We start from the raw sequence: 21484 nt of genomic DNA, 5'->3' as shown, positions 1-21484 counted from the left end.
GATTTTTTTGTCCGTACAGTTTGCATTCCCAGGTTGCCAGCTTCCTTAGCACCAAAAGTGGGATATAAGAGATAACAAATAAATAAAAACCAACAACAACAAAAAAAACCTCCCACTAATGTAACTCATCTCATTTCTCAGGCCCTGATATTCCCGAGCCTATCTGCCTTATTTCTATCTTTCAGAGTCTTCCTATGCTTGTTTTGTATATAGTGCCCAGGAATTTTAGTTGTAATTAGAAGGAAGAACAGGGAAAAGTACATCTACCTCATATTCCTTGAAGTGGAAGTCTTTAAATCTTTTATTTCTTTTAGCTGTAGGTATTTTATTTTCATTTTATAGGTACCGCATGGTTCTTGTTATGTTCATTCTTAAGTTTATAAATAGTTATGTATATAGTTACTATTTCTAAGTTGAGTCTCTGTAGGATCTAGAACATTTGAATCTTCCAACAGTTCTCAATTTCTCTGAAACTTCAAGGAGAGTCCCAAGAAGCACATATATGTATGAAAAACATTCCAGATAGAATCACATTTTATTATTAACTGGGGCGTGGTTCCACAGAGCTATACAACTTGGTGTTCTGGTGAACTGGGCTTGAATGTATGTGAATCTTTAAAGTAGTGGTTGCCTAATTATAGCTTCATTAAGCGTGAGGTAGGAGCACAGACCTTGGAATCAAACAACCTGGCTTCTTCACAAAGTTACTGAATGTTTAAGTACCTCAGTTTATTCACCTATGAAATGGAGGTATATGAGTACTATCTGAAGTGAAATCTGCTGCCGTTCAAGTTATTTTTCCCAATAAGTAAGATGTCAGTTTTCTTTGGTTGCTTTTCAGATTATTTTCTCTGCTTTTAGTTTTCAGAAGTTTAATTATCATGTGTCCTGGTATGGATTTCGTTGGTTTATCCTGTTTGGAGTTCTTCCAGCTTCTTGACCTTATGGATTTAAGTCTATACTAGGATAAAGTGCATTAATATGCATGTCGCATTTGTAGCAGTGTCTGCTCATAAAAGCCATGTAAATGTTAGTCATTTACATTATTACTGTCTCCTTTCCTGAAGGAAAGAACTAAGAAAATGTAATTATGGACTTTAGTTAATAATAATAATGTATCAGTATGAGTTCATTACCTGTAACTAATATAACATACTGAAGTAAAATGTCAATAATAGAGAAAACTGGCTGTGTCATATATGGAAACTCTCTGTATTACCTTTGCATTTTTTCTGTAACCTAAAATTGTTCCAAAACAATAAGTTTACTTTAAAAAATGCCTGTGGGAAATGAGTGAATGGAAGGAATGACACAGAATAGGAAACAAGGATAGAGATTTAAAAAAAATTGTTTAACAAAAGGAACTTTGTGGAAAAGAATATATTTAGTCTGAAAATATAAACTATAATAATATATTCTTTTCCATTGAAAAAAATAGATGCAAAAAGAAAGCAAAAAATTTAGACACTCTGTAACTTAGCTAGCATGTGGCCAATAGCATTGATTTCAGTTAATAGCTTATAATCACAATAATTAGTCCAGGGCCAGTGAGCCAAGTTATTGGAACTATTTTTCTAATAGAAATTGTCTTAATTCAGACCAGGGAAGTATTTGTAAGGGAGGTGTGTGGTTAGCATAGTAAATAGATGCACTGAAATTATTAATTGGTTTATACAGTTATGGCCAAAAACAGCACATAAATAACTGGCTCATATGAGAGAAACAAACAAAGAGAATATGAGCAATTTTTTGCAGTTATATTCATTTGATTACTGGAAAGTGTATTTCAAATTCATTTTGCTATAGAATCATCATAAAGCAACCCATTTGTTATTGAATTGTTAATTGCTTTTCATAATGCAGTTAAGTGATAATCAACTTTTTACATTTGCAAATATTTCCCAGTAATCTGATGATGATGTGCTGTTTTGCATTTTTAAGGGGTTTTTACATGTTTACTCATTTATTTTTGACAATTGAAATAAAAGCTTATTTTTCCTCCCTTATAATTACATGTATCTGTTACCAAAATTACAAAACATAAAGAAAAAAGCTACCCATAATCTTATTATGTTAACTTTTTAAATGTATTTCCTGTTAATCTTACTTACTTCAAAATTTTTTAAAAATTGTTTATTTTGAGGGGCGCCTGGGTGGCGCAGTCGGTTAAGCGTCCGACTTCAGCCAGGTCACGATCTCGCGGTCTGTGAGTTCGAGCCCCGCGTCGGGCTCTGGGCTGATGGCTCAGAGCCTGGAGCCTGTTTCCGATTCTGTGTCTCCCTCTCTCTCTGCCCTTCCCCCGTTCATGCTTTGTCTCTCTCTGTCCCAAAAATAAACGTTGAAAAAAAAATAAAATAAAATTATTTATTTTGAGAGACAGAAAGCGAGAGAGAGAACATATGCAGGCGTGCAAGTTGGGGAAGGGCAGAGAGAGAGGGAGAGGGAGAGAATCCCAAGGAACTGTCAATGCAGAGTTCCATGATGCAGGGCTTGAACTCAGGAACCATGAGACCATGACTTAAGCCAAAATCAGCTTAACCTGAGCTTAACCGACAGAGCCACCCAGGCACTTCTGTTTTTTATTTTTGAACTATAATTGTGACTATATGTATATTTAATTTGGGTTCTACTTGACCATTTACTGTAAGCCCTTTCTTATGCTATTTAAAATTTTAATCACTATTTTAAGTAATGTGAATTATTAAATAAGTTGTTATATTACGATTTACTAATTTATTAACCTATTGGATATTTAGGGTTTCTCCAGTGATATTTTATTCTCCCAGATTAAAATTGCCAATTCTGGAAGAAGAGTCCCAACTCACTGATACTTTGTGTCTCTTTATGTGATATGACTGTAGCATTCTTATATTTGAAACCCAGGAAAGAAAAAGTTCAAACAGTCAAATATGCAGGTCTAAGACATAAAGGTACCTTAAAATTTTTTTGTATTTGAGTATAGTTGACACACAATGTTACATTAGTTTCAGGTGTACAACGTAGTGATTCAACTTCTCTACACATCATGCTGTGCTCCCCATTAGCTGCCATCTGTCACCATACCACACTTTATGATACCATTGACTATATTCTCTATACTGTGCCTTTTATTCCGGTGATTTATTCATTCCATGAGTGGAAGCCTGTATCTACCTCTCCCCTTCACCCATTTTGCTCATCTTCCCATTCCCTCCCCGCCAGAACCACCAGGTTGCTCTCTATATTTATAGGTCTTGATTCTGTAAAGGTACTTTTTTTAACTGCCACACTCATTCTGAATCTCGTCCATCTCTTTTAAGATGAAGCACATGTCTGGTTCATTGTATAACAAAGTAGCAGACACACTGCATCCTGGTATCGAAGACCATTGCCTATAATTAATTAAGGAAAAATCTATTATCTTCCAATGAAACAAGAATCTTTAGTGATATGAGATTTCTGCCAGAAGTTACTACAACTTTGGAAAGACAGTCCGTTGGTTTACTGGGAAACCAGCTGGCTATCTTGACTTGGGATTTGTTACCATGCCTGCTCTTGCCCTACCAGACATCGTCATGGACTCAGTGTCAGAAGTTCGATATGAGCATGGCCTAGAGGTTTTTCAGACAACTGCCCTCCAGTGAGAATGATAACCTGTGAGAGAATGATACTGAAGTTAGAAGTCTAGTTTTATAAGCAATGGTCTTAGATACCAGAATCCATTGTGTTTGCTACTTTATAATTATAATGCCTTTTGACTTAACAATTCTGAACTTTGTTTTTACATTTTTTTTTAATGTTTATTTATTTTTGAGAAAGACAGAGACAGAATGTGAGTAGGTTAGGGGCAGAGAGAGAGACACACACAGAATCCAAAACAGGCTCCAGGCTCTGAGCTGTCAGCACAGAGCCCGATGCGGGGCTCGAACTCATGAGCTGTGAGATCATGACCTGAGCCGAAGTCAGATGCTCAACCGCCTGAGCCACCCAGGCACCCCTGAACTTTTGTTTTTAACTAAAAACAATTTTGCAGTTCATAAATGGATACCTAAGGATTATATTTATTCATTCACAGGGTATTTATTGAGAACATACTAAGTGCCAGGTGCTATTCTAAGTGCTATAAGCAAGGCAGAGAAAAATCACTTCAGTCATGAAGGGTCCCTTTTTCAAAGCCCAGAATTGATGAACTACTACCTTCTGAGATAAAGTTGGTAATGTGAGGAAGAAAACTATCAGAGAAGTAACTTGACACTGGAAACTCCTTACATTTTCCCTCTGGGTTCATCTCTACTTACCTACAGTGAGCAGACACTGAGATACCACAGGGGGGTATCAATATCTTCTAAAATGAGAGAGGGAACATATGGGACAGAGTCCACTGAGGCAGGGACCAGTGAGAAAGTTCCAACTTTTGTTTATGTTGGGAGCTGGGGAGGTTATGGGCCAGAGAGAAAGGAAATTATTATTATTTTTTAAACAAAAGAGTTAAGACTGAGTTAGTTACACTACTAGAGTTTTATTTTAGAACAAGAGCCAAGTAATGCCAGAATAAAGGCAGAAATCAAGACCCTGGGGTTTATGGCTGGTTGAAAACTGTAAGGTTGTTCAGGCTTCTTGAATTTTGTTTTTATTCTTATTTCTCTTGGGCAGGGGGGGCTCTGGTAACCAACATTTCAGAAACTACAAAAAGAGCCACTGGGATTGAGGAAGGTTTATGGAAAGCTAAGGATCCAACACTGTCCAATTAGATCTCTTAATCCAATGAGAGCAGTTGTTTACTTAGAGGGTCAGCCCTATGCTTCCTATTGCGCTTCAAGGATTAGAAAAAGACTAGAGCCACAGCTTTGGAAATATTCTGTATCTTGTCTGGATGGGAATAGGAAAGTCATAGGGAGCTGGCCAAATACCATATAGGAGTTCAGTAAAGACCTCAAAGAAAAGAAAATAGGTTGATTTTGTCCAAGGAAGACAGACAAATAAGAGAAGGGAAAAAAAGAAAAAGAACTAGAGCATAGGACAGAGATAGAACATATTAATTTTCACTCTTTGAAAATGAATCTCTCATCACATCCTTGATGATAGTCCTTGGACAATTTACCACGGTTGTATTGAAAGAAGACAAGGAAAATGACAGGTTGTAAAAAGAGATTTGGGAAGAGTTGAGAAAACATGGAGCTTCATATACACTCATGTCATTAAATACTAGAGTTTGGTTGGAATAAAGAAAAATCAATTGTAAGTCTGGTTAAATGAAAGGAAATGAAGTAAAGAATGGCTCGCTGTTTGTTTGCAAGGTTGCCTGTAGACAACCTCCATACATGCAGTACCAAAAAGATGCCCTTCTACTGGAATACTCAAAGCGTCTATGTAGAATTGTGCTCTTCACATGGTTTGGCTTTCTCCCTCTATTCTTTCTATTTTAACACCTCAAGAGCTGTTTTTGTTTGTTTGTTTTTTTAATATGCTAAAGGTTTTTTGCCTTTTTAGATGAAGGCAATGCCAATCAATTTCCCTTAAAATTTAAAGTGAAAAACTGTGAGTTATGAATAAATAATTTCTCTGAGTTACATCAATTGTCAGTTGTGATGATCTAAATATTCATCCTTCATCGTGTGAAGGAGTATTTTGGAAAAGTCTACGGCTGTAAAACGTTGAGCTGAAGAAAAACCTCTCTGATTTCCTTCGTAAAGAGACAGCTTTTCTTTTGATTTTTTAAAAGTTTATTTATTTTGAGAGAGAGCAAGCGTGAGTAGGTGAGGGACAGAGAGAGAATCCCTAGCAGGCTCCACACTATCATCATGGAGCCTGATGTGGAGCTTGAACTCATGAACTGTGAGATCATAACCTGAGCTGAAGTCAGACACTTGACTGAGCCATCCAGGCACCTCAGGAGGCAGTTTTTCAATGGTGATCTCAAACTGAGAAAGCTAGGAACGGTTGCCTGTCTCATCAGCATCACATAGCTACAAATATTAGCTGGGCATGAAGAGTGATGTAGTCACTAGACATAATCTGGAACAAGAGTTTTATACTGGATTCTTAAGGCCTCACTGTGACCTAAATTACACACACATGTGCACACACACATACAATTTCCAATGACATCAGTCAAAATTTCCTGTGAGCAACTGGGAAAGAGACTTGGTCTAGAATTCCAAGAAACCAAACCTGAAGTTTTAAACCATACTCATTCCCAGTGCTTTGCAATTGATTCAGTTTCCAACAAAATTATCACTGTCCCTGGTTCCAATAGCAAACAGAAGGGAGAATTGAATTAGGAAGGAGAAACATTTTGTTGAAAACAAATGACATGACTCAGTGAGAACATTTCAGAAGGGCCCCAAGAAGGTGGATCCAAAGGTGCTATTCCCAAGATCTGTCGGGTAACCTGGACACAGATGTTCCATGTAGCTAAGACAGTGAGTGTGAAAGTGAGCAGGGGTGGGGGATGGGAACGAAGAAACACTAATGCCTCCTATTTGCTTCAGTCTCATTTTCTTTCCTGAAACCAAAGCTTGATTTGCTATTTGGCTCAAGGAGCAGGAGAGGACAGAGGAAGTCACAGTGCATTTCCATTTCTTGTCCAGTTTCCAGTCCCATGTCAGTAGAGTTGAACCTTGGATGGCCTAGCAACATCCCCATGGAGGTCTGCTTGGCAGAGGGAAGACGCTTGTGTTGGAGGACAGCCTTTTGTAGTTTTCAGCCCACAAACTGTCCATCCCCTCTGACCCCTGTCAGTACTACAATGGGAAGAACAAGATAAAGAAAACTCCCCTTCTCATCAAAAAGACAAGAATTTTATATACAGCAGCCACCAGACGGTGCCTCCTTGGCCAACGTCCAGGCTGGCTACAGAAATTTGTTTGCAACAAAACAAATACAAGCAGCCTTGTGACTCAGACAGTGGGTGGTCTAAGTCCACATACACAGCAGCTTTTCCATGACTGACAAATGTCACAATTAGTGGATGACTGGGGCAATTATTTGAAAGTATCCTTTAAAGAAACCATAAGAGACTCTTAAAAACTGAGAATAAACTGAGGGTTGATGGAGGGGTGGGAGGGAGGGGAAAGTGGTGATGGGCATTGAGGAGGGCACCTGTTGGGATGAGCACTGGGTGTTTTATGGAAACCAATTTGACAATAAATTTCATATTAAAAACAAAAAACAAAACAAACAAAAAAGAGAACATAGGTTAGAGTCACCATTACTGACACATCAGAATGCATATCTCTACTAGATTTTGGATTATATTATAATGTAAAATCATTTAATTGCCAAAATTTATCTACTTTTTCAAAATAGGGTTCTGATTCAAGGGTCCTGATGAGAATTGCCTGTGATACAGTGAGTTATTTTTAAGAGTAGCCAAGAAAAGAATTCAGTTCTTCTGCTGGTTATTCCAGGCTTAATGATTCACCTTTGGTAGATACCATGCTTGAGCTGGATTACACACAAGTTGGCATGTAGTCCAGAAAGTTTTGAACGGATTGTCCCCAGGCCATGTATACTCTCAAGAAAGAATCAACTGGGTATCTTTTGCTAAAAAGTAAGAGATGAATAGGAGAGGAATTAAGTTTCTCGAGATTCTGGAGAAATCTATGGATATACCCAGGCTTTCCACCACATTCCAAATAGCCTTATCTGAGGCCTCTGTTTCTTACTGATTAGCCTGGAAGTCTTATCTGGAACAATACCTAAGAAAATCCAACATTCTGGAGAACTCTGGGACTTGCAAAGAATATCCACAGTGGTGTAGAAACTCTGCTTTCCAACTGAAACTCTTGGAGTTCTGAGACTTATTTTCAAGTAGAGCAAGGCAAAGAGAAAAGTGTAGATGCAAAGATACAATCACATATATATTATATATATATATATATATATATATATATATATATATATATACATGTGTATATGTATATGGCTAAGCAACATAAAAATAAAGTGAAGGAGGAGAAGCCACAATAAATTTTGAAAGTGAAACACTTAAATCTCAACACAATGGAAGTATTTAGAATAAAGACACATAGAATGCAGTTCAAATGGGTCCTGGAGTAGGGAATACATACGTACATACATACATACATACAAATGAGACAGCACCACTTAGTGGTTACAACTTCAGATTCTGAAGTCAGACAGATCTGACTCTGAATCCCAGTTCCGTCATTCATCAGATGTGTAGCCTTTGGAACATAAAATTCCTTCAAGTTTTTTTTATTTATTAAAGAGACTAAGAAACCAATCACACAGATGTTCATAAAGCTTTTTAATGAACTTATGTATGTACATAACTAGGTATGAAGCCTGGCACAGATTAAGTGCTCTATAAATATTGGTGAAAGTTATCTGGAAATAAAGTAGTCAGGATCTGAAGGAAAGTGAAAAGAAGGGGCAATTTATTTGGTGGATAGTAGCAGGAAGTAATTTAGGTATAAGAAATAGTATGGGAAAATGCTGAAAGGTATGATGGCCACATTGCCTGAAAAAAAAAAATTAGTACACATGACTTGAGAATGGGAGAGATTATCGCTATTGGGATCATCATAGGAAATTCAGGAAAGATCAGCACTGTGTGAAAGTACAAATTATATTTACAAAGGAGAAAGTTCTTTCGCTGAAATCTAGGAGAAATTAACATCTTTTCTCAGATTCTACTTTTGGGTTACTATCAATTCTAAGTTACTTAAAGCTTCAAAAATTTATTTGGCTCTTTTCCTTCTCTTTGCATTTCTTGATGCACAGGTTTTGATCATTTGAGTAACTGTTAACATTCCATCAAAAGTAATTAAATGAAAAAGAGATTAAAAACCAACAAATCTTGACTTGATAAGCGAGCATACTGGTAACCAGGGGAGAGAATAAAGAATCACAGCAACTTCTCCATCCGAAAATATACTCTGACAGCAGAAAAGTTTGATTTTAGATTCTAGTGATGTCTTTAGACACTATGCCTGCAAGTAGGTTCTGCCCCAATGCATACACCTGATTTCATGAAATGAAGACTATCAGGGATTATAAAGTATAAGCATTGTGCTAAGTAGGGTTAGGGGTGCAAAGGGAAGTGAATAGTGGTGGGGAAGGAACAAACAAATATGGTGCTAGGGAGACAATAAGCAAAATAAAGTTTAAAAAAATCTTAGATGTAAAATAAACATAAACAGAGCTGTGTAGACTGAGTATGGAAAAAAGTCATCCCTGAGGAGTGACATATAACTGATATCTGAATGACAGGAAGAAGCTAGACACTCTAAAATTGGAAGGAATGATGTTCACGGCAGAGAGTTCTAAGGCCTTGGGCAGCAACCAGCTTTGTGTGTTGGAAAGACAAAGAAAGAAGTATGTCCAAGGTGTACAGAAATAAATTAAAGAAAAAAAATTATTTATTAGTTAAGACTGTGTATTAGTTAATATTAGTTAAACAGAGGGGATTGTGTATTAATTTATTGGAGTCTGCCATAAATTGATGTTGTATAAATTGATCTTATATCAGCTCATTATGGGGCAGGGAAGTTATAATAGTATTCTTCCTATTCTATCCCTCCAAACCTTTGTACTATTGTTATCATATACTTTCCTACTGCATATTGATACACACCATAATAATATTTTTTCTTTAAAAATCAGTTGTGCTTCCAATAATTCAGAAAGAGTAAAAAAGAAAATGTCTTAAATAATTATCTAAATTTTTACTGAATTCCTGAATCTTTTCTTTTTATGGGTCCAAAGTTTTAACTCATACGATTTTTCATAAGCCTGAAGAACTTCACTTATCTATTGTCGTGTAGCATGCTGATAAAAATTCTCAGCCAGCTAGGAATAGAACATCCTCAAGCAGATAAACACATATAAAAAATGCTACAGGTAACATCATATGTGATGATGAAAAGCCAAATGCTTTATCTGGAGGGTAGGGTACAAGGCATGGATGTTCATTCTTACTCTTTGCTCAACCACTATATTGCAAGTCTTAACCAGTGATATTAGGCAAGAAAAAAAAAAAGAGACATCCTGATTGAAAAATATAAAGTAAAACTGTCTTGAATCACAGACAGTATGATCTTCTATGTGGAAAAACCAAGGAATCCACATAAAAGATGTGAAAAGTAATAAACGAGTTTAGTAATTTAAAAGATACAACGAATACATACAAAATCAAAAATTGAAATTTGAGTAACATTAAAACAAGGACTACTGGGGCGCCTGGGTGGCGCAGTCGGTTAAGCGTCCGACTTCAGCCAGGTCACGATCTCTCAGTCCGTGAGTTCGAGCCCCGCGTCAGGCTCTGGGCTGATGGCTCGGAGCCTGGAGCCTGTTTCCGATTCTGTGTCTCCCTCTCTCTCTGCCCCTCCCCTGTTCATGCTCTGTCTCTCTCTGTCCCAAAAATAAATAAACATTGAAAAAAAAATTAAAAAAAAAAAACAAAAAAAAACAAGGACTGCTTAGGTATAAGTCTAACAAAATCTTGCAAGCTTTGTTTGCTGAAAATTATAAACCATGATGAGAAAAATTAATGTCTTAAATATATGGAGAGCTATAGTGATGATCATGAATCATTAAAGGCCTGTGCAATTTACAACCTATATATAAGTTTACCTTGATAAAAATTTTTTTAAAAGAAAGATGAAATAAAAATGTTTTTAGTCAAACAAAAATGAAATAATTCACCACTAGATGAACACTAATGGAAGTACCCAAGGCCATTTTTCAGGCAGAATTAACAGGTGTTGATGAGGATGTAAGCTCATAAGTGCAGCTGCAACGTACATTCATATAATTTTTCAAAACTGTTAGGTCTTATCTGTAAAACCAATGACCCAGCAATTCCATATCTCTCTTGACCTAGGACCATACATTTGTAACGGATTTTGCAACAGAGGATATTTCATTGGCATTTGCAGTTCCCAGAGAATATGGGAGATTTAATACCAAGGTCAGAGTATAAGAAGAAGTAAAATCTCTATTTAGATGGTGACACTGATAGACGCTGCCCTGTGATGGAACCCGGGCCTCTGAGCCCAGCTGAGAATCAGGGGGGGGTTGGTGAACAGAGGGTGGTGTAAAGGGAGAACTTCAGGCCCCACTAGCACTCTGTGACCTTGCATGCTTGCGCTAGCTACCGCTGTGGCTCCATTAGCATCCATATAGTCACTGCTTCAGACTTGTCTAGTAACTTATTAACACCAGCCAATCCAAGGCTATGGAAATGCCTCTTGGCTGGCTCACTATTTCATTTTAATAAATCTAAGTTTGTTCACGGATAAACCAAAAACCCACCACACTGATTACCGATGGCATCCTTCTACATGCAATGTTTTTACCCAAATTGTTGTCTTTTATTTCTAGCATTTAATCAACATCTACTATGTTCCTAACACTTACCTGGCACAACAGCTGAACACAAAGTTAAGATGGCAACAAAGGCAAAGACACTGAGATGGGTGAGAAAACAATGTATTGTCTGGGGGAATTAAATACAATCCAGTCTCACTGGACGTTAGGCAGTAAAGGAGCTGGGTGAGGATGAAACTAGAAAGGTAGGCCAACCCCAGATTGTGAGGGATTTTGCACATATGCTTGGATTTTCAACTTTTACTAAAGAAGTTGCCATGGGTTTTTACCACTTCATGTGTACTTGTAAAGATTGGAGACTCCAATCACTTTTTTTAAAGCTAAGATGTTTTGAAAGGCAAATACTTGCCAGAGGTTCAGGATTATCTCTCCATAAATATATTCACATGAGGAATATAAAACTATATTTTGGAAAACAATTGTGGGATTTCTTCTGCTTAATCTGTGCTTGACACAGAGTCATAAGAAAGGATCCAGTTTCCTCTCATTGGTCCTCGTTCTCATACCATAAGAACTGATCCAATTACTACCAAGACCATTCTCTACAGACTTCATTATCTACTTCCTTTGCAGGTTTGTGTTGGAAAGTTTTAAAAACTCTATCCAGGGATGCTTTAATGAAAGGAGGAATTAAATCTTTCTAAAAAGTGAAAGGAAAGCGTTTCATTTAATTCCCCTTCTGACTGTGTCATTCACTCCTTTACTGATTCTTCGCCTTCAAGATCTCTATTACATGGACCATTCTCTGTTCTTGCAATCTGTGTATGACCTTTTGTTTCCATTTCTTTTGCAATCTAGATAAGACCTATGGATCATCACTTCAAACTCTTCTGTGTATCCTTTAGTTTTTGCCCCTTTTGTGTTTCTGCCCAGTAAAACCCAAATGAGCATCTTCAGATCCAGGAGGAGAGAGAAAGGAATATGGAAAAACAATTAGATAGGGACCAGACTAGAAGTTGGAAGTCTACCATGATGCTCTACTTGTAATCTAGGCAAGAAATGAGAAGAGTCTGAACCATGGCAGTGGAACATTAAGCGCCAGGATCACATTCTAGGGACATTAACAAGGTGGAATTAGAAGACTCTTTTTCTTACTTTTTCAGCTGCATAGTGGCCAGCTGTGTTCACTAAGAATAGTAATAGAGAAAGAGTAGACTTTGGTAAAGAGGATAGACTGCACTGTAGCTAAGAATTTGAAATCCTTGTGAGGCCTCCAAATAGCGCTTTTGAGGAGTTCAGGAGAGATGCTTTGGGATGCATAGGTGACCTATGGGAGTCATCAGCATGGAAGCAGCAATTGGAGCCATGGGGTTTAATTAACCTATAAAAGGAAAATGTGTCGAGAACGAAAAGGAGGTACCCAAGGATCAGAACAGAAGAGTCCATTAAGGAAATGTGTCAAGAAGCTAAGGGGAAAGAGGGAATCACAAAACTGAGTAATGAGAAGAAACAAATGCTACAGAGAGCTCAAGAAAGATAAGAATAGAAAATGTCTTTTGGATTTAACAAAGAAGAGTTCATTATTGACTCAGCCAAAATATGTAATCATATTTGAGGGTGGAAACCATGCTTGGAATAGTTTGAGAAGTACATATGATGTGATTAAATAGAGAACTCTTAGATTGCTATTCAGTAACTCTGGCTATAAATGGAAAGACAAGAGGAGGACAATGCATGGATGAAGCAGTATTCTAAAGGTGGCAACAATCTGAGCCATGTTTGGATGTTGATGGGAAAGAACTGGAAGATAAGGAGAGATGGAATATTTAGGAGAAGTTGGGGAAACAGATGGAGTGAGAACTGTGAGCGGTGAGTGGGGAATGGGAGCCAGAGTATGGGCAGGAAGGTTAATTTAAGACTGAACAAGATTTCCCTGTTGTTTTAATTTAAAAGGTCAGAATTAAGGGTGAAAACAGGGTCTGGATTGGGAGCAGGAAGTAGTTGGAATTTCTTTCCAGGGGCACTTATTTCTGATATCAATTTTTTTTTTTAATTTTTTTTTTCAACATTTATTTATTTTTGGGACAGAGAGAGACACAGCATGAACAGGGGAGGGGCAGAGAGAGAGGGAGACACAGAATCGGAAACAGGCTCCAGGCTCTGAGCCATCAGCCCAGAGCCTGACGCGGGGCTCGAACTCCCAGACCGCGAGATCGTGACCTGGCTGAAGTCGGACGCTTAACCGACTGCGCCACCCAGGCGCCCCGATACCAATTTTTTTAAGGAAGTAAAGGGAGAAAGTCTATGTCAAGAGCCAAAAAGAGACTAGGGCAGAGGAGAAGGAAAATGAAGATGAGGACCCAACTAAGATTGGTGACTGTACATGTGTTATTTCAGATTGTCAATCTTGCCTTCATAATAGAATCACCTGGAGAACTTTTAAAAATGCTTATTCCCAGTGTTTCACCCAAGAGATACTGATTATTCTGGGCAGAAGCATTTTTGAAAGCTCCCTAGGTGCTTCGAATTACAGCCACAGTTGAGAGAGTATTGCTCTGATCCCTTTGGTTTTGTGAGCTTGCCGTAGCAGGGATCAACAGTCTGGGTATAAGGCAGAGAAGGCAGGTGGCCAAACTGTTCAGGGTTGCAGATCTGCTGGGCAGTTTCAGAGGAAGGACAAAGGAAAGGCACTGGAGAGGTGGTCTGTAGAATCTAGGCTGAGACAAGAAAATGGAGACATGAGGTAGTACAAAGACTACAAGAAAATAGAGTAGCCAAGAAATGGTGAAGATGTGGAAAAAATAAGACGGGGATTGATCTGGACTCAATGAAGAAAGGAGCATCCCCTTTCAACTTTCTGATGATCTGAAGCCACTCCTTGGGTAACATGCCCTTAAAAGTACTTTTTAAGGGGCACCTGAGTAGTTCAGTCAATTAACCATCTGACTTCAGCTCAGGTCATGATCTCGCAGTTTGTGAGTTCGAGCCCCGCGTCGGGCTCTGTGCTGACAGCTCAGAGCCTGGAGTCCGCTTCTGATTCCGTGTCTCCCTCTCTCTGCACCTCCCTGGCTTGCGCTCTCTCTCTTTCTCAAACACAAACATTAAAAAAAAAAAAAGAAAGTACTTTTTACTACATTTCAGTGCAAGACTACAACAAACAGAAAATAGAGTTTATTGAGAAGTAGAAATGAGGTCAATGCTTATAGTATGGAGGAGCAGGAAGCATAGATAGTGGAGAAGAATTCTCCATTAAAATATATCTCTATATATGTGTATACAGTTTCTTATTCCTCATGTATCAATCTAAGTTTATTAGTAACTAAGAATATTTAGCAACTAAGGAAGTGATTAGAATCTTCAATTTAGTGGGTGTTAGGGAGTAGTATGATTTTGAGATAATCCCTCCTCTGGAAGTAGAGACATGAATAATGCTTTTCTCTAAACAAAGGATGTGATTAGTATAATTTAGTGACCCTGCTGTATTATTATTAAGTTATTAGAATGATCTTAAGTCATCTGCATATAGTGTAAGGTTTTAAACAATAGAGGCCCCAGAATGGGATGAATGATAAACAAGGCATAAACAGACCTCGAAGCAAAACCCATTTACTGTATATTTCTGTGAGAATCTTGGACAAAAATGTAAACTATTCTCTCTTTTTTAAATTTATTTATTTATTTTGAGAGAGAGTGAATGGGGAAGGGACGGGGGTGGGGGGGAGGAGAGAGAATTCCAAGCAGGCTCCAGCTCTGTCAGTACAGAGCCCAACATGAGACTCAAACTCATGAAATGTGAGAATCAAGACCTGAGCCAAGATCAAGAGTCAGAGGCTTAACCATCTGAGCCACCCAGGTACCCCCAATTAGCAATAATCGCGCCTCGGATAAACCTCATTGGCTACGATACTGCCACTGCGCAAAGCTGCCCAGGTACCCCCAAAATATGAATTATTCTTAACTGATGAAGTGACAGTAAGATGGGGAAAGGAACCAGAGGCCTTTAGATCCTGCAGCAATACAAATGAGGGCTTGATGATGGCCAAGAGAAGAGAAAGAAAAACGAGTTCTAAGGATGCTCCTGTTAATTCACAAGTAGTCCTAGAGAAAAGACTGAACGTTATTCATTGGAATTTTTCCCCATTGTTCTCTCTCATTAAAACTGGATCTGTTTTGTCTCCCTGTGAGACTGTTTGAAATGTAGATTCTGATGTCCTTTGAACTTTGTTCTTTGATAAAAGTTGGGCAAAAAACACAGGCCACACACAACTGTGGACCTGAGATGTGAGACTCGTGACAGTTCTGGAGACGGCTTCCTGCCCTATGCCGAAAAAAGAAGACAAATGTTCAAACTGACTAGGAGGGAAAATATTTCCTTGGTTAGTCATTAATATTTACTAAGAGGCATCAATGAACTGCAAGCTTCCGAGATTCAAGGAATATTTAGAAAGTTCCCTTTTCCCATCTCCATTAGGCTGGCAGGACAGAAGGACACAGCCACCTGGGCTTGGTCTCCATCAGGACATTTCACCTATATGGTTTCTGGAAAAAAAGCAGTTTTTCTGCAGGTTTGTCCTCAAACAATAGGGCTTTGGGGTAGGCTAAAAGTGAACATATGCCAAATTAGGGAGAAGATGATGGGGTTTTGTTTTCTTCACTCTAGATTTCCCTCTATGACTTTTTTCTTCCTTCTTGCAAATTATGGACTATAAATCCAGGCCTTTATGATTCAGAGTTCTCTTTGATTTGAACACTTTTATAAAGGGGATAGTTTCAAATGGTTGAGGTCTGTGTTCCTTTTTTCTTCCCAATTTACTCTCCGAGTCTGAGTAAATTTATGGCGCCTCTCTATTACAACTACCTGGCTTGTGTGGCATTCACGTTACCCAGATCACTCTTCTTTCATAACTGAAATACATAAAAACTAAAATAGGGCTCAAGGGGTTTCAGTTGAACCCCGTATATTTGAAGGGAATTATTAAGCACAGAATGTAAAGCCTATCCTGTTCTCAGGGGTCTGATGTGACAGCAAAACAGATTCAAGAAGAATAATGTTCTTCACCTCTAATCTGAAACAATGTAGGGAGCTGATCCATTGAGCTCCATTTGGGAGGAAGACAGAGGTTGGGATCTGGACTAAGGCACCTCAAGCACCTCTGACCCAGGAAGTGAAGTAATGATGAGGTGATACGTAATAATAGGAGGGCAGGGAGTATAAGCTGCATGACTAGGTCCCCAGGGAGAAGTGAACAGAACTCTCCCTTCTTTTGCCAAACATACCAAGAAAAGGTACATTGGATTATTTGAATGTTAATGTACCCAAGAAGCAAACACAAAAGTAAGGGTGTGGTATGTTTAATTTCTAGGTAGCTGCCAGAAACATTGTTCAGTATAATCACTCTCTGACTCGACACAATTAATCTAGTAATTGGGAAATTTTCTTACTTTGCCAGAGAAAAATGATTTTAATAAGGAACCCAACCACCCCAGTCAAAATTTGCTGTATTTTGAGCGTTCACATCATCCTTGGACTTTTATCTTCATAGGTTTTAGCGAAGTTGTTGAATCACATGGAAATAAGGACATAAACCACAAAACTGTGTGATTATTCATAGAGTTAACCATCTTTTTCTCTTGGTGCAGCTGTTTTAACGGCAAGAACCAAATGATACTTCATGTCATTGAAAAGTAGGGACGACTATACCCCTATTGGAGTAGCTAAAATGGAAAATAGTGACAATACCCAATGCTGGCAAGGGTGCAGAGAAAGTGGGTCTGTCATACATTCCTGGTGGGAATGTGAAATTGTACAGCCACTCTGGAAAGTAGTTTGAGTTTCTCGAAAATGAAACAGACATGAACAATCACACTCCTGGGTATTTGTCTCAGAGAAATGAAAACAATATCCACACAATGGCTTATTCATAAATGTTCATAGCAGCTTTATAGGTAACAGTGAAAAACTGCAAACAACCCAGATGCCCCTCCATGTAACAACAGGTAAACAAACTGTGGCATATTCATAGCATGGAATACTACTCAGCAATAAAAGGGAATGAACTGTTAACACACACCACAGCATGTATAGATCTCAAGGGAATTGTGCTGAGGGAAAAAAGTCAATCTCGAAAGGTCACTTACTGTGTGATTCCATTTATATAATATTCTCAAAATGATAAAATTACAGAGATCGAGAATAGATCAGCGATTGCCAGGCATTCGACAGGAGCGGAGTGGGGGAGGGTGGATATGATTATAAAAGAGTAATGCAAGAGAGATCTTTTTTAGTGATGGAACAGTTATCTATCATGATTGTGGTGGTGGCTACATGAATGTACACATGTGATTGAAATGCATAGAACTACACACACACACACACACACACACACACGTACAGGTAAACCTGGTGAGATCTGAATAAGGTATGTGAATTACAACAATGTTATTTTCCTAGCTTTGATATTGTACTATAGTTAATGTAAGACATCACCATTGGGAGAAATTGGATGAAAAGTACATGGTGCCTCTGATATTTTGGCAACTTTCTGTGAATCTATAGTCCATTTACAATAAAAACTTAAAAAAGATGGAGAATAACGTCAAAATGAGGCTACCATTTGAAAAATTATATGAAAAATTTGAGACCGTATTTTTGGAGATAACAAAGCCAAAGTGACAACTTGTAGATATGTTGTAGCTATAAAACTGGAAATTATTCCCAAACGGATTTCTCTGTATGAACACTGTATTTGTGTGTTTCTGGAAACTGACTCAATGTGTTTATTGACACTTCTTCTATCTGTGAAATGTCTGTTTTTCCTAATGAAAAGTGTTCCAGAAAACCAAGCAATGACATATATGGCTGTACAACTTCAAGATGCGATTCTATTGTTTGCTTTGTACCTTTGCCACATCCACTTTCTGAAGACATGCATCAGTTGATAATAGCCACTGGGGGTCAGACTTCCACATGGCCCTTACCAAACATATGATTTCATACCCAGTGCAACTGCAGGAGCCCAGACCCACAGATTAACAGAACTCAAACCTTCCTTCCTACTTGTAAGCTCACCAAAACAGACAGAGATATATATGTACCTAGCAATTACCCAATTCAGAACGCAAACATATCCAGTGATTGTGGAAGAGATACCAGAATAGTTTTATATAAATCTTGGTTAAATACATCACAGTTAACGAAGAATTCAGCAGCAGGCTAGTGTTTTCTCTAAGCTGTGGATGAGATACAACCTTCCTTTCTACGATCTGGACAAGAAGCCCCTGCCCTGGGCCCCTCACTTTAGAAGCCCCACATGGCCCTGGCCATGCCCCTCACCATAGGACAAGAATCCCAGTTCTTTTCCAAATGGCTGAAGAAATCCTAAATTTCTTCCCAATAGCTAGTTATAACAGAGTGTAATTTTGGGCAACAATGAGAAGAAGATAGTTTGGAAAGAGGCCTTAACAAAGAGGGGAGATTTGCTTCCTAGAGTTATGGACAATGGAGCAAAGTTTAAAAGGGGGACTACTATGAATCACAGAAGATAGAAGAAGAGAAATAAACCAAGATTGGAATTGTCTGATTCTGGAAGTGGGTTTGAATTCTTTGAGTTCGAACAACGCGTCACTGAATCTAATTGCCAGGACATGACACAAAAATGACAATAGCTGAGCTTCTGCCTTGCAATGTGATGATGACAGGGGCAGGATCCAAACCTACACCATGCACACTGATCCAGAAAAGGTGTTGATAATCACTTGCATTGCTAGCACTGCCTCCAGTTGGCTTTTCTCCAGAAGATAGAGGTATATGAGGTCACAAGGGGACCTCCTCTGTTATTGCCTTTACAAAACCAATTACTCAAACCCCCACACAGAGAGAGAAGTGATTATATCTTCCTAGGGACTAGGTAAGGAATTCCCAAGTGGGTCGATGTCACAAATCAGGCAGGCATCATTTGGTCTCGGGGCTTCAATGACTATATCCTTTTTTTTCTCTTACTATATGTGTGTGTGTGTGTGTATTAAGTTTATTTATGTATTCTGAGAGAGAGAGAGAGAGAGAAAGAGAGAGAGAGAGAGAGGGAGTGAGTGGGGGAGGGGCAGAGAGAGAAGGGGAGAGAGAGAACCTTAAGCAGTCTTTGTGCTGTCAGCTCAGAGCCCGATGCAGGGCTTGAATGCACGAACTGTGATATCATGGCCTGAGCCCAAATGAAGAGTCGGTCACTTAACTGGCTGAGCCACCCAGGTGTGCCTTTCTTATAATATTTTTAAATGACATCTAGACTCTGGGACATACGTGTAACTGAAATAGTTCCAGAGACTGATGCCACCTGTTCTCACACTTTGAGAGTCCAGTTTAGTTTGTTCCATGGGATTTCTAAGATTCCTTAGTGTCTCCTTTGCAAACTTTGATATTCTTGCTTTCCAAGGTGAGCTGTGATGTCATCGTGTAGGACTGAAGATCACTAAGCCAACAATCTAGCCCAGATTAAAAGAATTTTCCTGAGTGGCAAGATGCACATCTTGCATCAAATGGCAATAAATATGGTCGTGCACTTAGTGAAGCAATAACAATTAAACCTGTCAACTTTAACTGAGGTTGAGAAAACAAAAGACGTTCCAGTTTACAGTGGCTTCATGCCAGGAGACTGCTGAGACCGGAGAAGAATCAGACTGCAGACTGAAGAATGCTATCTTCTAAGAAGAATGTGCTAATGAAAAATTTTCAGGAACAGCAGCCTTCTCAAGTTTTCTTCCAGAATGTTAATCAGCCAGGACCTCAAAGTATTCCTGGTCAGTGAGTATTCTCTGGCAGGTGCAGGGGACAGGAACACACAAAATCTCCCCTGAGCCAATTTAGAGGGAATAAAATCTGATGTGATATGCTGGCTGTTAACTTTTTTCAATAACTATAAATTAGCTGGTTATCGATGAAAGATTGAAATATCACCTAGACCTTTGAGGATATAAGTATAGCTTATGAAGGAGGCAGGGGCAAAAAGGAAGAATAATGCTGCCCTGAGAATGAACTTGAGGTTTTCTGGCCTACTGCAAGATTAAATAAATGTTCTTTGCTGTTGGCAAAAAAGTTAATTTTAGGTCTCCACTTCTATGAGTTGGTATCAGTCTCGTCTTAAGTCATTTCTTTTGATCAAAATCCTAGCTCTAAATATTCTTTTGAGGAGTCAGGTGAAAGATTATGATTCTCAATAGCCTATTTATACAGCAATGTCTCCAAAAGTTCTGACAGCGTAAGCAAGGATGATGGAGTCAAGCTCACGTACAGCAGCAAGAGGAAAAAGCCACTTTATCCAAACCTACTGTATCTGAAGCCAAACACTGAGTTATAAGGCTCAATGTCTCATGTGTATAGTCCCCTGGATTCAGACAGGTAAACACCTCAGTCTCTGACATAAAGTCTCCTATCCTATGTGAACAGTTTTTCAATATCTTTGAGGGCACCAGAGAGTTGCTGGGTTGTGGCAAAGCCATGCAGTAGTGGATCCAAACAGGGACTTTGCTTCCAGAAGGATCTGAGTGCTGTTCACTTAACATCATGCATAGGCTACTCAGATTTCTGATGCTCGGTTCCAAATCTGGAAACGGAAAGACTCACATGTCTTCAGTAGAGTTGTTATGATAATTGAGGAAAACGTAAGAGCTGCTACATAGTAGGGGTTCCATGGATGGTAGCTATTATCCCCTGAGCATGTTGAATGAATGCCCTTGAAGAGGGATCAGGCTTGAACATGAATTCTGGGAAATGATTGTGGGGAAGCCTCATGTCATGAACTCAATTTGCTGGCTTCACCGTGAGAAGCACTTCCAAAATCTCAGAAGTCCCTGCAATCTTTTTTCTTGATAGTGTCTAAGCCAGGAGTATGAGTTCCCTTTCAAGAAGTGCTGTTTTCTCTTCATGAAATGGTTGGTTGAGAAGCATCAGGAAGCTGGCAACAAGTGGAAGTTGAAACTGAAGTCACTGGAGGTTTCGTTGATGCTAAGGGCTTGCAGTACACTCTTGTCTCCGCTGTGGTTGGTTTTCCTGCTACGTGCCGCTTCCCAGCGTGACTCGTGTCTTCTCTCCCTCTTACCTTCATGGAAACTAATGTGACCTTGAAATGTTTACGGGCCATTTCTCTTCTGGTTCGATGTTATGCAGTGTCTGTGGAGAATTAGAGGTAACACTAATTCATCTTTCATTCCTCACTTT

General features: G+C 38.7%; 1 long non-coding RNA gene and 1 pseudogene across 1 annotated transcript in view; one reads left to right on the top strand and one right to left on the bottom strand.

The window, feature by feature from the left end:
• The window catches only part of LOC122471932, a 182407-nt gene extending 162133 nt beyond the window's left edge, over positions 1 to 20274 (top strand). The window contains exon 5 of the long non-coding RNA XR_006294312.1: positions 19704 to 20274. This is a non-coding gene — a long non-coding RNA (uncharacterized LOC122471932). The remainder of the gene's footprint in view (positions 1 to 19703) is intronic.
• Positions 15025 to 15198, bottom strand: LOC122479330 (annotated as a pseudogene).
• Positions 20275 to 21484: the final 1210 nt, after the last annotated feature.

The sequence above is a fragment of the Prionailurus bengalensis genome, chromosome B1 (genome assembly GCF_016509475.1).
Source record: "Prionailurus bengalensis isolate Pbe53 chromosome B1, Fcat_Pben_1.1_paternal_pri, whole genome shotgun sequence".
Taxonomy (NCBI): domain Eukaryota; kingdom Metazoa; phylum Chordata; class Mammalia; order Carnivora; family Felidae; genus Prionailurus; species Prionailurus bengalensis.
The sequence above is the reverse complement of the archived record's forward strand: the minus strand, read 5'-3'. Positions and strand labels throughout refer to the sequence as shown.